The sequence below is a fragment of the Cardiocondyla obscurior genome, linkage group LG18 (assembly GCF_019399895.1).
Source record: "Cardiocondyla obscurior isolate alpha-2009 linkage group LG18, Cobs3.1, whole genome shotgun sequence".
Classification (NCBI taxonomy): domain Eukaryota; kingdom Metazoa; phylum Arthropoda; class Insecta; order Hymenoptera; family Formicidae; genus Cardiocondyla; species Cardiocondyla obscurior.
In genome coordinates, this window is record NC_091881.1 from 3,837,207 (window position 1) to 3,853,279 (window position 16,073).

Consider the following 16,073-nt stretch of genomic DNA (forward strand, 5'->3'; position numbering starts at 1 on the left):
CACTTTTAATTTATTCGGGGTCGATAAGCGCATTGATTGATTCCCCTGGAAATTCACCGCCTAACGCCGAGCACCAGTTAGGCCGGCTATCGATCGCGGCGTTTAAAGTTCAGACGAGATATGCATTCGTTCGTCACGTCGCGTCATTTTAATTTCGGGAATAATAGATTGGTAGCGTTGATGATGAGGCTTTAATTGATAATATCTCCATTTAATTTTCCCTCCGGAATGGGAAGCTAAAATAGCACGTTTTGTGGGAATGCGCTTCCGTAGCTTGCAGACGTTCTTAACAGATGCCTCTAGTTGTACGTCTTTCGATTCTATCATTCCTTTCGTCTACACTGGATTACTGCGGCAATTGAAATTGTTCAGTTATCATGCCCAAGCAGCGTCAAAAAGGCGACGTTTGTTTATTGTTGAAATTCATTAAATTAAAATAAAAAAATTTTTTTATTACATTTTCTATATAATTAAATATATATTTTTTTTATAACAAGTAATACGGGTAAACTTTTCTTTTATTTCAACGATTTATTATTCAGCAATTATTGTGCACATTTTATACTTGCGTAGGGTAATATGATATAAGTTGTTCAAAAATAATGAATCTCGTGTGACGAAAGAAATGTATACACGTTTTAGGGGTGTTTTCTCGCAGAGTAGTGACTCGGCAACCGATCGCGAGGGGTACCAAAGCCTTTGGTGCCCCTGCCTCGGCCTCGCCACAGAGGGAGAGGCTGCGAAATAATAAAGGCAGCTCGTAGAGCTTGATCGAGCATCATCGCCGGTCAGTCGAGACGATCGTAAAAATGGCAGCGGGGAGTTTTTTGACGGATCGGAGCAAGCGCGGCGCGGCCGATCCGTCGTTATCCGCTGCCTCGTATAACTCGAGGCAGATTCTAGTTGAGCCGTAGATTTATTAGCGATAGAGCAGTTCGATAGCCGTGCTCCGTGCACCACCACGCCCATCCCGTGCACACGGCGACGGAGCGCACGCAGGCTCCGCGCCTCACCGCGATGCACCGGCGATGCAACGATGCGCGGCGTCGAAGCCGAAGGCTCGTAACGACGAACGCAAACGTTAACCCGCGCTCGAGAGGGACCCCGCTCTTTAATGTTATGCTGCGGCCTCGCTCGATCGAGCGCCGTACCCGCCACGTCGGGGGATTTCTCTCGCCCCTAGGGCGAGAGGATGTACGAGCGAGCCTTCGAAGCTTCTGCAATTTCTCGCCAGGCACAAAGTACACTCCGAGACCCGCCCGACGACGCTCGACTTCGCCGTGAGCCTTGGTCCCGGCCGACTCGAAATTCCCGGGACTCGTCGTACGCGAAAGCATGTAATATATCGTAAACACCGGGAAAAAGGTACTGAAAAATATAGTCGTCTACGTAACCACTGTGTTTCAAAAAAAATTCGGCACGCATTCGCGGTGCACTTTTGCCCGTCGAGGTTATTTCTTCGGTAATTGCAAACCTTTCTGATTTTAAATATTTTCTTATATAAGAGGAAAAAAAAAAAGAAAAAAAAACGTGGAAATCGAATAATATATATTGATCATTTTTCATTGATACGAAATTTTATTCTGCACAGTTACGCAAATTTCGAGTAACAGGTATATTCATAAATAATAATTGGTACTCGTCTGACGTATCTCGCTACCGCTATCGGCGAGCGAGACAAGATATTTGAGGGAAGCGATAATTATAAGGAAATGGCTCGACGAGTGCGAAGCGAGCGATTTATCGGGCGGAATCGGCGATGCACTACCGAGCACACAGGCGGACCGCGGTAGATAAAAAGGTAGAGAATCTGTGTCAGAGGTTGGTTATGCCTCGGATTTATGGGTTTGATTACCGTCGTGTACGATACGCGCGCGGCGCGATTTTGTATGGGTAAATCGTGATCCTCCACGCCTCCTCTCTTTCTCTCTCCGTCTCCTCCTTCTCCTCGCTGCCTTCTCGCCTCCTCGGCCGATCGCGTATAGAGTTATCGCATTCTCGGCCCGTAAGTGTCCATTGTCTACTTCCAGCCCCGCGTATTATATCCCTACGCTCACGTCTCGATCCCCCTTCGACTTCACCGACCCTGGTATAATTTCACTTTTACAACATCGCGTCGGATTCACCACCGATAAACCGAGCTTAAATCTACAAGTGCATCTTTATGTCATTACGTAAAGTAGCGTAAGTGATTCTTTCGACGGGGAACTTGTTCCGAAGTTACCCCCCTTGCACGGCCTCCGAGAATCAAGGAAATTATATTTTAGAAGTATATTCTTTTTATTTTTTATTTTTTTTCCTTCGTTCAATGATTGACTGTAGATGTATAATACATTATTTTTTTTTTAATTCGGTTTAACGGTCGAATGTTTAGAAATTTATTTCGCGAGAAACGATTGTCAGTGGAATTACGCCGCGAGCTGCGACGTGACGTGTTTGTGAAAGCTATTGGGTAACGGTAGATATTAATTTAAGAGAGTCCATGGGTTGTATTAATCTTGCACCGATGTGGCACGGAGACCCCAGGTGGTTCACGAATCTACGAGCGGGCAGTAGGTCGATTGAAAAAATTTCTCACCGGCACGAGCGAGGTCTATTTTATTACTGGAACTTTATACGTGCTTGGGAACGAATTTGCAATTTTTAATTGGCGTTAAGAATAAAATCGAGAGTAGACGTCGACCGTCAAGAAGATTTTTAAGTTTGGTTCAATTCGTAATTAAAATCTTTAATTTATTACAATTTAATCACAACATTTAATACGATTTTATTATATATGCGAATCAATTTTTATTGTTTTACTCACGTGAGCGGGAGAAAAATGCATTTTTGCACCCCTCAAGCGACGGTGACACCGGGGGTTGTGACTCTCGTCGACTCTAAGACAGTACTATCGATTAAAAAATCTTCTAACAGCCCTCACGATCCGATCATAGACCGGACGCCTCCGGGACCACCGGTCTAACGTCAACGGGTGCGTTCTCAGCTTATTTCATTACTCACTTATTTTGTGATTTGTCTCGGCGATCCCTACGAGCGATACTTACCGGGCTATAAATCCCTTTGAAGCGCGCAGCTTATTTCGCACGCGTCTTCGCACTTCGGGCGATGTGGTAGCCGCTGGTGGCTCATTGATTTCGCGCGTCCGTCTTGCAACAAGTCCACGGATGCCTCTTCCTCACGGTGAGAGAGCTTCGGAGACGTCGGCCCGGGGTGGCGGGAGACGACGCCCCACGTCGAGCCCGGTGAGAAGATGAGAAACGTCGCGGGAGGTCTCGCGCTTAGCACGCGGCCCAGGATTGATGGACATCCTCACCTACTCGCGTGATTATTCGTCGATCCGCGTGCGCGCGTGTATGCGTGCGTGCGTTACCCGTACGTGAGCCACGGCGGTGCACGGTCGTGAGGCACCGCGTATACGAGTGTGGTAATCACTGGTCGTTAGCGCCTCATTCACGCTGGATGTTACGGACGTCACGGAGCTGCCTCATTTCCAGCCGGTATCGATACCCTGCACGTACGATCGATCGGTTTACGTCGGGACCCCCTAAAGCCCGCTTCGATGGAAGCCCCCTCGCCACCCCTCGTCTTTCGCCGTGTTGCCCCGTCGCTGTAACACATTGCTTTGATACTTGTTAAGCGATAGACTTCCAACGACAGCTTTGTACCTCCTCGACGACTTCGCGGTCGATATGAATGATACTCTAGACACTTAGAAATTGCTTCCTTTATCGCGTCGCTTTTCGAATAAATCGCAATCTTCGAGAGTTAACGAACAAATTAATTAGGTACTATCAGGATTTATTTCGGAATGTAATCTTCGCCGCAAAATCTTCCAGGAGGTGTAAGTGAGACTTGTTTAAAGTAACAAGAATCACGGTAACCCTTCTTTCCCGAGAGAAGGCCCGGCCTTCTCAACACCTCATCTCACCGCTAGCGTGCGTTGATGATCTTTGAAACTGGTTGGCTCATTAGTATGTGAAGGTTGGTGCCACCTACTGGGCGGGGCAGCGGGTCATTGAAACAATGGTGTTGTGACTAGACATCATCGGCCTCGTCGAGAAGCGCGCGCGGAGTAGCCGATTGATTTCAACGATGATCGATAGATCTTTGTCCCGCCGCTGCTTGATCTCGAAAATACCTTCACCCGTTTCTACAAGAGCCCGTCGGCTGTTTTTAAATTCTTGACAATTGCATGTGATAAGAATTCAACGACTTCCTTTTTATGAACCTTTCAATTTCAGCAAATATATGCACCGTTTACTGAAATTTGTTTAAACAAATTTTAACAAACTTTCCGAATTTTTTTTTTATTATATGACTACATGAAATTATGATTAATAACGTATTAATTTAATTAACTTATACTGCACATTTACTTTCAATTATAATAATGAAAAAAAATTAACTTTTCGTTTTTCAGCGATGCGCAAGTACAAATGCCGAAGCGGTATCACGGTCACGACCCACGTGACCGTTTTAAAGGATCGCCAACAGCCACCATCAATCAAATCGACGGAGAACGGATTCTCTCGCTGCGTACGGGTCCATTAATTATCGCGCAATGCACGGAAGAAGAGGAGGAGGAGGAGAAGGAGGGGGACGTGCTTTTTTTTTGTCGCCGTAAAACAACGGGGACCGGAGCGAGCGGGCGCGCAGGAACGTCGCCGCGGTCGTGAGTACAGGTAAGCCCGATGGTATTCTAACTGGACGCTCTTTCGTGGACCTAGCCCTCTTCTCTCTTTCTCTCTGTCTTTCTCTCTCTCGTCCACCTCTCTCGAAAAAGGGTAGAGAGTGCCAGTCATATATTAGAGAACTGTTGGGGACACCTAACAAGCTGGCAGAACACGTTTCCCAGAATCGGGGGTACCTGGCCCCGGGTACCTCTACTAGCAACCCTCTCTGGATCTATCTCCGTCTCCTTCCCATCTCCTTCACCTTTCCCCGCGTCCTTTCACTGCCGCGTCTTTTTATCGTCCTCTTTGTCTCCGCTTCGTCGTATTTTTTTTTCTCCCCCGACGCTCTCTCTTACTCTTTTTCTCAACTGTCCTCTTCACCGCGGCAATAATCCACGGTGTATTTTACGTCCGAGAGGCGCGGATGAATATTGTTTCGCGCGCGCTGACACCGGCCCGGCATTTTTTTTTTTCTTTCTCTTCCCCTCCCGTTTTCTACCACCGCGCGAGTTGAATTCTGCGGTTTTTTAACGCCCGCGAACCGTCGAGAGAGCTGCCTCCGCCAGGAAAGTTCTCTCCAACTGTTCTCACGTCGCGTTATCTCGCTTGGTTTTCGCGTCGGTCATTGACCAATGTAGCGCACGTCGATCAACGAGTACGGACCCGCAGGTTTATTTGCGGAGACAATAATTAGATAAAAATTATGAAAAGGAAAAAAAAAATACAAACTGCAATTCAATTTTTGTTTCTTTTATTTTTATATGCAAAAATAAGATACAGTTGCGTCGGCCGCGTCTGTCCAGTCGAAGTCGACGCGATTCTTCATAACGCCCAGGTAGATTAAATCTCGAAAAGACGCTTCTTACTCTCGGTGCGCGACGATTACTCTTTACGAGGCTGTTCGGCAATCTCGCCGTGAGATACAGAAACGAACGCAGAGCTATTCCCCAGCAGGCACGCCGGTGATTATTAATCCAATAGTTCTTCTTTATGTATCGCCGTAACCGCCGTAACCAGTTTCGCTGGGTACTCTAGAATTACTATTAAGAAGAAATAACGCTCCGGGGCGCTCCGTTCGCAACCTCACCGTCGATCGAGCATTAAACGTTAAATAAAATCGACGCGCGGCTATTATTACAGTAGTATTTCTCCGAGCTATACATGCGCGACGCGCCGGGAAAAATATACATGAGAGCAAACAGGAAATCACTTCGCGCCTGAATTTTGTACGACACGTTTGGAATAAGTGTAACGCTTCCTTGCGTGCTCGGGCACTTTAAATCTCAATAATGTTATCTAATAATCTAAACAATCCTAAGCACTGTAAAGTACCACGCGGAAGCCGCGGCACGGTCGTTTGTACGCGCCAATTGATTTTCCGATAAACCGTGCGAGGAACTAATCGCCGAGAAGTGGAATTTGCCCGTGTGAATTTCACGCGTCACCATCCGCGTTTCTTTACGTACGCCGATGTTTTCGCCTCTGACGGCGTTCCGCGCGATTTTCCGCATTGCCGAATTAGCCGTCCGTGTAAGCCGCGATTACCTACCTGCGCTTAAGCAAGTCAATAAATTAATTAAACGCAGGGTCCGAGGCGAGGTAAGCCGCCGGGCAGATCGCTTCCTAAAATACCCGAACGAGTTTACCAGAAATAAAAACAAGTCTTAATTAAATGAAATGGTCGTCGTGGTATCGCGCGCCGCGGCACCGCTCTTGGATCCGGTCAGTAGTTTTACCTTCGCCAGTTTGGAATTTCGAATTTAGTAGCTTCATGTACACGAAAAAGAGACAAAGGGAGAGAGGGAGAGAGAAATTCTCGGGTCTCGTGTACAGTATGCTGCATGTAGAGAAATGTGTAAACTGTGAGCGAACGATGGAAATCTATAAATGCGCGTAAAAGAAAAAAAAAAGAAAATTAAAAAATATTTTACACTTTATGACAGATGAAATAGACTGCAGGGGGAAAGATTAAAATTAAATAAATTCTACTATTACGCGAAAAATTATCTGGTAAGACGTATTTGTAGATTACGCCAACGAATTAATTATTTAGAAATATCTTTTAATATATACACATTTTTGGACAGTATTTTTTTTTTATATTTACGGAAAGGTAATTTCAAAGAATTATATTCTCGAGGTAAAAGGAAGATATTTATTTGCGTTTGTTCGAAATGATGCGTCGCTCGAACACTTCTCTCGGTACCTTAGCTCAGGTAGCTCGATCTTGGTATCAGAAACACATCGTGTCCTACACGAGCCGCGTCTGATAACACTATTACCCGAAACGATTCACACGGATCTCGCTGGCCCTTTAAGTTGCTTTACTAACCGACTTATATCAGGAATTCTTTTATTCGGTATAGATAAGCGATTCTTTGAATTTATTACTTCATCTTATAAGATGTCTTATCTGTAGCTATGCTAACGTATTTCATCACTCGTCGATATTCCTAGTGTCACAGGGAGATTCAAGACTAATGTTGCACGTTGTTCAGGAGAGAGAAACGTTCAGTATTTTTTTTTCTTTTTTTTTTCCTCCCTCCTTTCAGACGCAATAGATTATTCGTTGAGAAACTTAATTTACATATTACATATTTACATATTAAATTAAGTGAAACGGCTAATTGAATTAAATGACACAATTGATTAATGAAGGCGCTAAATCTACATGTATCGTAGTTGTTATTCATAAAGCGTGGCTTAGACTTGGAAGATTTTATATCAACGCGACACAATAAGACCGCCAACGATATATCACGGAAGATCGTTAAGCTGACGGGCGTACAAAAAGATTTCAATTCGCCTGCTGTCAGCTATGATAATTCTCTCGATTTCTTCTTCCTCGTGCGTAATTGCGCGAACATTACGTTTCCACGTAACCGAATTATTTCCGAGCCCGCGTGCGATTTGCACGCTTCATTTTACGAGACGCATGCATATTCGAAAGGTGAAACTTTATAATAAAAATTTTTTTTTTTTTTTTTCTTTAATGTAAAACATTTGCATCATAAAATCAGTCTGCATCGCATGGACAGATTTCACGTCGGACATAGTCGGATGCCCTTGTCATTAATTTCGGTATATCGACGAGTATAATGTATTAAGAATTCCGGGGAAAATTCCCTCGATGACAAGGGTGAGTTCGTGAGAGAGGACCGGTGAAAGGAGGGACGTGGAAGGAGGATGGGGGTCAAGGGTAATGCATTCCGTGAGTTGACACTTGTGGCTAGCCCGAATGTTTCGGATGGTTTTCTCTCCTTCTTCGATCTCCCGTCTTGCTCCCCTCGACGTATATCCCGATCTTCTCTCATACACCACGGGCTCCTACAGCTGGATCCGACACGGCGCGTTGTAGACCCCGTCGACGAACGGGAGAAGAGGTCCGGTGCTGAGCCACGGTTCGTGTTCTCAGTTCTTGGAATCGCTAATTAGTGTCCTCCTTGTTTTATTCCCATGCTGTTCGTCCCCTGTCTGAAAATGGGTGTTCATGTCGTGGCCGCGACATTGGTTCCCCTTCATGGAATCCTACCTACTATCAGAGACAGATTGACGCCCAGGATGACGATTTCATCTTCTCACTATCGTAATGTGACCCGCGATCGCAATTTTTGTCTTTAAATAATTTTTATTAGTTTGATATTATACGAATGTTTCTCTTTCGATAAATTTTAATTTTATGAAATGTTTAATATTGAACATTGTTTGAATTTATATTTAACTCAAGAAAATATTTTATGTATAATTTTTAAACAATATAAAATTATACATATTTAGAGAATTTTTTATATTTTTATAAAAACAAAAATAATTGTAATTAACAGTTTTATGCGCGATAGAAAAATATTATTAAGATTTTACTGATACGCGTAAAGTGCAAAGAAGATATTTTACAGTCGATACACGCTTTAGCGATTTCTTTGATGAATTTCTCGAATGCCTCGCACTTCTTCTCGACCCTTCGCACCTTCGAAAAGCCTATCTTACTCTGGCGATTTGATCCACGCAGGAGATCGCCGAATGAAAACGGCCTCAATTCGTGGAATCACTAATTAGCGGTTGTTTCATTTTCTTCTTTTCCAATCGGTAGCGAAAGAACCAGTCGACGAATCTAATTGGAAGATGCTCGTATCTTACGCAACATCAATCTGTCGCCTCGCGTGACAAATCGTGCATAACTGCACTTTTATTTACTTTAGGAATTTAATTTCATTATTAATTCAAATTTTAATTTAATTAATAAATAATTTTTTGATAATAATTATGCAATGTACGTCAAGTTAGAAGAAAACGAGGCATAAAATAGATGACTTTAGAAAAAAAAAAATAAAAATAAGTATCAGCTGTTTAAATTCAAAGCGCGTAAAGGATAATCTTCGCAACCTTGGTTAAAAAGTACAATGGTCATCGTAAGTGTGTCACTTCCTCCGAGAGATTTAGAAATTCAAAAGGGTTTGAAGGAACGCTTGGTCGTCCTCGGGGCGTGGACTAGACCCGAAGCAGGAAGGACACGTGCGTCCTACGACGATAGTCGGATGTCTGCACGTCCTTCGGGCAGCGACGACGCAAACGATGGCGGAATAAAGCGGGAACGTGACCGGCGCTCCTCGCAATTTACGTCAAAAGCGGCGTCGTGGAATCCCGCATACCGAATAACGACGTCGTCCTGAGAATAATGTCCCCTATGTAGATCCGATCCCGATAGGAAAATACCGCACGTCTGTCCCTTTCTAGGATCTCACGCAGAAAAAAGGAAATAGCCAGAACAAGGTGCACCCTTCGACGGTCGTCGTCACAAGTGACACAATCGTTCATTTAGATGGACCCGAAAAAACAGCGATTCAACAAATAGTTCCTTGCGTCATTAATTTTTTTTTTTTTCTATCTTTTTTTTTTAACATTGCCGGAAATGTTTACGTTGGTTTTATCTTTGAGAAAAATGTATCGCGCTTTGGGTTCTTCTGACTTGACGTGCATTTTATAACGCGGCAGTCACCGTCTTATTTTTCTGAGTAATCGACGTTTAAAGAATTTACCTTATCGATCACTGTTAGCCGCGGGAAAAGGGCGAAGGGATGGCAAGGCGGAGGAAGAGAGCTTCTCGGGGGGGCTTCGATCATTCCGCGGTGAGTGCGCTCTCCGCGACGTGTGATAGATAATGACAATTTCGTGTCAGCGGCCCCGCGGACAGTTCTAACGAGCGGCCTTTACCTCTCGCACCGATCGCTGGAGGTCCGCACGAATGGAAAGAAGGCAGGTCGGTCGCGTCCAAAGGAAACGACGGGAGAGACAGCGGGGCGAATCGCCCGGCACAATGCGCCGACATCGAGAACGCGGTGCTCGCCGCGTCCCGCCAACGGATAGAAGTTTTTTGTCCAATTGAATTGAATGTAAAACACGGCCTTACATCAATCTGAGCCGCGAGGCTGAGTGACTGGAGTGATTTAAGTATCGGTTTCACCGCGGTCTTTAGGGCTTTCGTACGTAGCCGTTTACGTACACCAGCCGGGGAATCGACGGTGTCTCCCCTTTGGCGTAAAGGCGCGGTGGTGACTCACGCGGAGCTTTTCTCCTCCACGCTACTTAGTATTTAATGTATATCACTCTCAACGGGTTATCGCGACCGCTGATACACGATTTCGTAAATATCGGTGTTTAAGAATATTACTTGTAAAAATTGCGTTAAATAAACTAAAACGGGCTATTGATTTTTTCGATGATATCGACAGCTGACGTTCGAATTCGTCGTAAATACGTGGCTCATTAAAATATTGAAATACATTTATTAATTAACGGGGTGAGGCTCGATTACAACTTTATCGGGCAGTCGATCAATGATACGTAATACGTCGAGGGTCAGTTATGATAAAATAAAATTTCGTCGGCACAATAGAACAGCGGAGGTGTTACAAATTGTGTTATGACTGCGATAAGAGTTTTTCTAAGCCGTCAATATTTTTTTCTCCGAACGCAGCCGCGCCGGGACCACCGTGTTCGTTAACACGGCACACCGAGTCAATCCATCAGGCCTCGATCGAATCTGCCCCGGCCTGATTACCTTAAAACCCGTGTTCTTCCGCCGAGGGAATCACGAATAAAGTCGGGTCCGCGGCTCTGAAAAGGACGTATCGTTCGGATGCACGCAGAATTTATAGTCTTGCGGATTCAACGGGAATGCCGCCGCGCCGCTATAACCGCGCGCTCAGCATCTGGAGCGTTTTATGATAATTGGATGTATGGCATGTCGGCACCACGTCCCGCCGCCGTATGATGGATTTTTTGTCACGTCCCCGCGAAAACGGAGAGAATATCTTGCCGGAATAAACCTGCCGCGAATGCCGATTGGCTTCTTTTTGCAATTTTTTTTTTCTTTTTTTTTTCTTTTTTTACTGACAAAATCTCGTGACCATTTAGTCACAGATATCACGCTGTTATGAATTTATATATCGAAAACAAAACCTAAAATTTTTTATAAATACGGTTCGTTGACTTACGACGTTTGAAGCTTTTTGTAAATTACCTCGCGGACCTTGCGCGGCTCTCGTTGGCAAATGTGGAACGTTAAACTCGAGCGGGCCGTCGCCGCTATTTCAGGTGAATTTAATGATATAACGTAACGTTCCGCGGTGACAAACTTCGCGAGCGAACAGCATTCCCATCTTCGGTCTTTCTTTTTCGCGAAGTTCCAACGCGACGGAAAGCCCTCTTTTTTTTTCTCATACTCTCCTCCCTCGTTCTCGATTAAACGGTCTTTTTTTTTTTTTTTTATTTAACACAACCAACGGAAACTTATAATTCAGATACAATTAATTATAACAAAGAAAAAAAAAAGCTCGCAATCGGTCTTTTCGAGTGCGCTCGAGTTGCAACAACCTCGGGCATCTCTTTTCGTTCATTTTTGCTCACGTATGCGTAAGAAGTACGACGCTCACGCGCACGCACGCGTCCGTGAGTGTGACCGTGAGGGCAGAGTATATAGTGAATATCCCAGCGAAAGTAGGTACCGGGGCACGAAATATCCAAGTATACCTAAAGATATACCAAACTGTTGTCTTAAGGTTACCATATATTACGTCTCATGCCGTGGGGTCCCAATGTAGTCCTCGTCCCACATGCGTACGTCCAGATCGAGCCCTCCCTTTCCTTCTCGAGATAGACCGAGGGAAGAAGAAAGTCTCCGAGTGGTCCCACAGACCCCGTGTCGTCGCGAGCATTCCTGGAGCTGATTTTATTTGTAGGATGTCAACCAGTCGCAGGCGAGGCGAGCCTCGGGAAAAGGGACGCAGAATGTAAGGCTGAGAATCGGCGGGTGAGAGACAAAGAGCGAAGAGAGGTGCATGGGACCCGGGACTGGACCCAGACCGGACAGCACCAAACGGCAATTAATTCCCCTCTAGATTTATCGTGTCCAATCCCGTCGATCGGGCCTCGCAGATACTATTACCCCTCGCTCGCGAGTACCGATGATTTTTCGGGGTTCGCAGCGTGCGATGTCGTGCCAATCATTTCGACGCTTCTACAAGCTGTCTTATTAGCGTTCCCGATACTTCTTTTTGCACGTCTATCTTGATCGATAAATTATCAATAACTTAAGTATTAACTAGCACGCCCGTAAATGCCATCGAGCAGGATACTAATGATATTAACAATATTACACATTTTAATTAATGCGCGGCCTGTGCTAATAATTCGCGCGATATATTTACGCCGTGCTCGCACGGTCGTTGGAACGTTATTACGCCTGTCGTCGCGAGAGAGGTTTTATGACGCGCGTTATAAAATTTAACAAACGTTCCGGTAACAATATTGCTTCTGATAAAAATCCATACACACGCACGCGGCTTCGCGTCACGAAATTAGCCGGCAGTCATAGAAAGGGCGTTTCACCGCCGGCACGAATTTTGCGTTTCCTTAAATGGTGAGGCTGATTTTTTTTTTTTTTTTTTCTTCTTCACATTAAACGCGGCTGAGACGAAATGAGGAAGCCCGAGACACACAATGACGATGCGATAACACGCTGCTGCTTTATGGATTATATTCATTCCCATGTACGTGGGTTGAATCCTCTTGCGTGGCCTTTTCACCGTCCGCGACTTTTCCACATCGCGCTCTTTCTCTCGTTACGTCTAAGCGTGTGATTTCTCCACTCGGGATTTTTGATATATTAGAATCTTGATACATTAAGTGGGAATATCGAACGGGCAAGAAGTTATTTCACCGGCATGCGCGAGCTTGAATTATGTCGTGAGTCTGTGGCGTTATCAATCGCAGGTCGAGCCGCCGCTTTTCTTTTTCTTGCGAAATCCGGTCAGCGATCTCACGTGGCTACCGTTTTTGATTATCGAGCAGGGACCATTTTTCTTTCGCCGCTCATGGCAGATGCGGCCGCGCAGATAAGGATGACCGAGGGTAGCTGTCGAGGCTCCTCGACGTTATACTGACTAAATATCGCCCCGCTTAATCCTATTAAATTTATGCGCGCTCGTAAGGCACGGAGTGATCCGCTCGGTTCTCACGGTGCGTGTTGTTGCCAATACGCAGAAATGTCTTCGATATTTGATTTATACCGCCGGACACTCCAAAACGCGCGTCTCGCGCCCGTCATTTATTCCCTTTGATTTTATTTTTATTTTTTAGAAAATTGTTTTACACTTAATAATTTTCGCGGCGACAAATTACGAGATGTATGCGTCTCATAAGATGTTTTAAACACTCCTCGTTTTTTTTTAAATTTAAATATATATTTAAATATAATTTAATTAAATAAAATTAAATATAATTAAATATAATTTAAATATATATTTATTTCTATAAGATTACGGGAATTACAATCGATTGATCTAACCGGCAAGTACCGCGCCATACCCGCGCGTTAAAAGTTCGCGAGATGAATATTTTCTGAACAGTCGACATAACATTAAATATAATATTCGACAAAAATCCTTCCGTAAAAAATACATAAACAAGGTCAGTGGCCTTCGCTCGACCGGCTAGGCTCGATCGATATTCCTGCCCCTCTACCTCGCTCTCGGCTATTACCCCCACCCTCGGCATTCCTCTACCGGAAGACGAGCCGATAGCACGCACGCGGTGGATCTCCGCACGTGGCCGCTGCGTACTTACATTAAATTCTTGCGTAAGTATATCTCGCGTATTCGGATTCGCCGAAATACCGCGGCCGTGAGAGCCTACCCTTAGCAGGAATGAATCTCAAGGCGCGTACGTCCATCGTTGAGCTTGTAATAGCCCACGGATTCTCGTCACGACTATAGATCCTTGGGTGCCGTAGTAGCTGTGGGACTGCCCGCTGGGCGTCCCAACACTATCGGTCCCGCATCAGCCACGGATTTCAGAAGCTACCAACTTACAATACTTGCATATGTATATATATACGTATATAGCGACGTGTAGTTTTTACGTGCGTTTGTGCTCGCGTCTCTGTGTACGGCGAGTCTTTACGGCGACTCCCTGCTGCAGCAGCAACGTCGAGCTGCTCCAATCGCGAAATGAAAAACAGACTCGCCCGCAGGCCTCGTACGTTATCGCGAGCGATGATAGTCCTGAGACTCTTGAGAATCGGACGGTGCGTTCGTGCATAATTGTTGTATCATATCGTTCACGCTTGTCCACGTTGTTTTAAAAGAATGTCTTCTGTGTTTCAGGTACGAAAGAAGAAGAGGCTTCAACGTCTGCGTCTCCACGTTGGAAAAGCACGGTGAGTGGTGAGTAAATTTGATTGAATTTTATTTCCATTTATTAAAATGAATATGATACTTATAGATTTGAATCGAGAATTCGGGTGGGTGTGTTAATAAAAAATTAATCGCGATAAGTATTGGAAATAACTCACTTCGTTAATTAATATTTTATTATATCTTTGCTGAGTATACATATTATAAAGGATACGATTGTTTCGTAGATATATACATATATTGCAATACTTGCACACGCAATTACAGTCGTGCAGCTCGTGTCATGCTAGTCTAATTATGTGACAGCGTGTCGCATAATCGATCAGTTATTACGCCGAGCGAGCGGTATTATTTCAGAAACGACCGGCGGATTACCTTTTCGCGTGATGCCGCGATAAAAGCGACGTTACCTTTCTTTATCAACAAACTTCTGATTGCACCGTGTGTGATCTCGAATAGAATCTAATCGGTCAGCCGACATTGCAAAATTACATTTGCAATAGAATAGGAGTTATATTTTACTTTTAAAGTTTTTCTTCGGCCGCCGGCGAGTATGCCCCCGTGTTCTACGTAGGTCTCGCAACACCAGACCCTCCCTCGCGATCTATCGAGCCATCGAGGGCTCCGAAACGAGGCGTATGCGGCGGAACTCTGCGAGAGGTCCCGCGGTCATTTATCATACAGAAAACAATAGGAACTGGCAAAACACGTGCTTCGCGCGCGCTCTGCAAAACCAGTCGAAGGATCAGAGGGAAGGAGCGAGAGAAAGAGGTGACGCGGGAAGAGATCGGGATGACTGGGAGGACCGCGGGTCCAGATACATAATACGGCGAGGAGGCCGCGGGCAAAGGAGGGAGAGGAGGAAAAAAAAAAGAAAAAAAAAAATACCCGGAGGCTGCTTTCTTCGTCCCGACGTAGGGAACGGGGTGAGTGGCGGCCTCTCTTTCTCTCCTTCTCTCCTTCCCCCTTCATTTGTTAAAACAATATAACAATTCATTTTTGTCACATCCACTGTCGAAGACCTTTTATTGCAATGGACCCTCGTTCCTTCGAGCAGGCCGAATCGTCTCGTTGCTGGCTAAACTATTGTCAACCGCAGTCGATTCTTTGTCGATCCTCGGACAGCACGACTCGAACAGAAATCGACCGTTTCTTCTCTTAGGCTTTAATTAGGTTTTTTTTTCACGGCGATTATTTTTAATATTTTTTTTTTGCGATTATAAAGTCGACAGAGATTTTAATTTTATTTACACGTTGCTTTAATTTACATATATAATGAATTCAAAGTATTTTTTTTTTTTTGAGGGGATTTAGAGTTTTTAATGTGGAATAGAAACGTACCGAGTTATTTCCGATGCTTAATCATGAATTTCTATTGGTTAAAAGCGCGATCGAAATCCACGTAGAGCCTAAGAATAGGTCATGGCCGGACAGTAGTACCTGCGAACGTCACGCGAATCGCCCACTCACGCGAGACTTCGCCTTTTATTCGCTTATCAGACACGTTCGATAGGGAAAAAAAAAAAAAAACTCAAGTTTTGATAGAATGAGGCTATCACCATCGCCTTGACGTTCGTAAAATCCCTCTCTCTTTTTACGCTCTCGTAACGAATCTATTCAGTCATATTCTCGTTCATAATGAAACAGAGATAAAAACTTACCATCTCGAATATCGGTCCGCGGAGCAGAAATCGCGGAGGGAAGA

At 44.7% G+C, this 16,073-nt stretch overlaps 1 protein-coding gene across 2 annotated transcripts in view; it reads left to right on the forward strand.

The window, feature by feature from the left end:
- LOC139109826 (GATA zinc finger domain-containing protein 14) overlaps nt 1–16,073 on the forward strand; it is a 290,995-nt gene that overhangs the window by 7,583 nt on the left and 267,339 nt on the right. For both annotated transcript variants that reach the window (XM_070669186.1, XM_070669187.1), the window contains exons 2-3: nt 4,424–4,685; nt 14,339–14,398. The gene's annotated coding sequence lies outside the window, so the exon portion shown is untranslated. The remainder of the gene's footprint in view (nt 1–4,423; nt 4,686–14,338; nt 14,399–16,073) is intronic.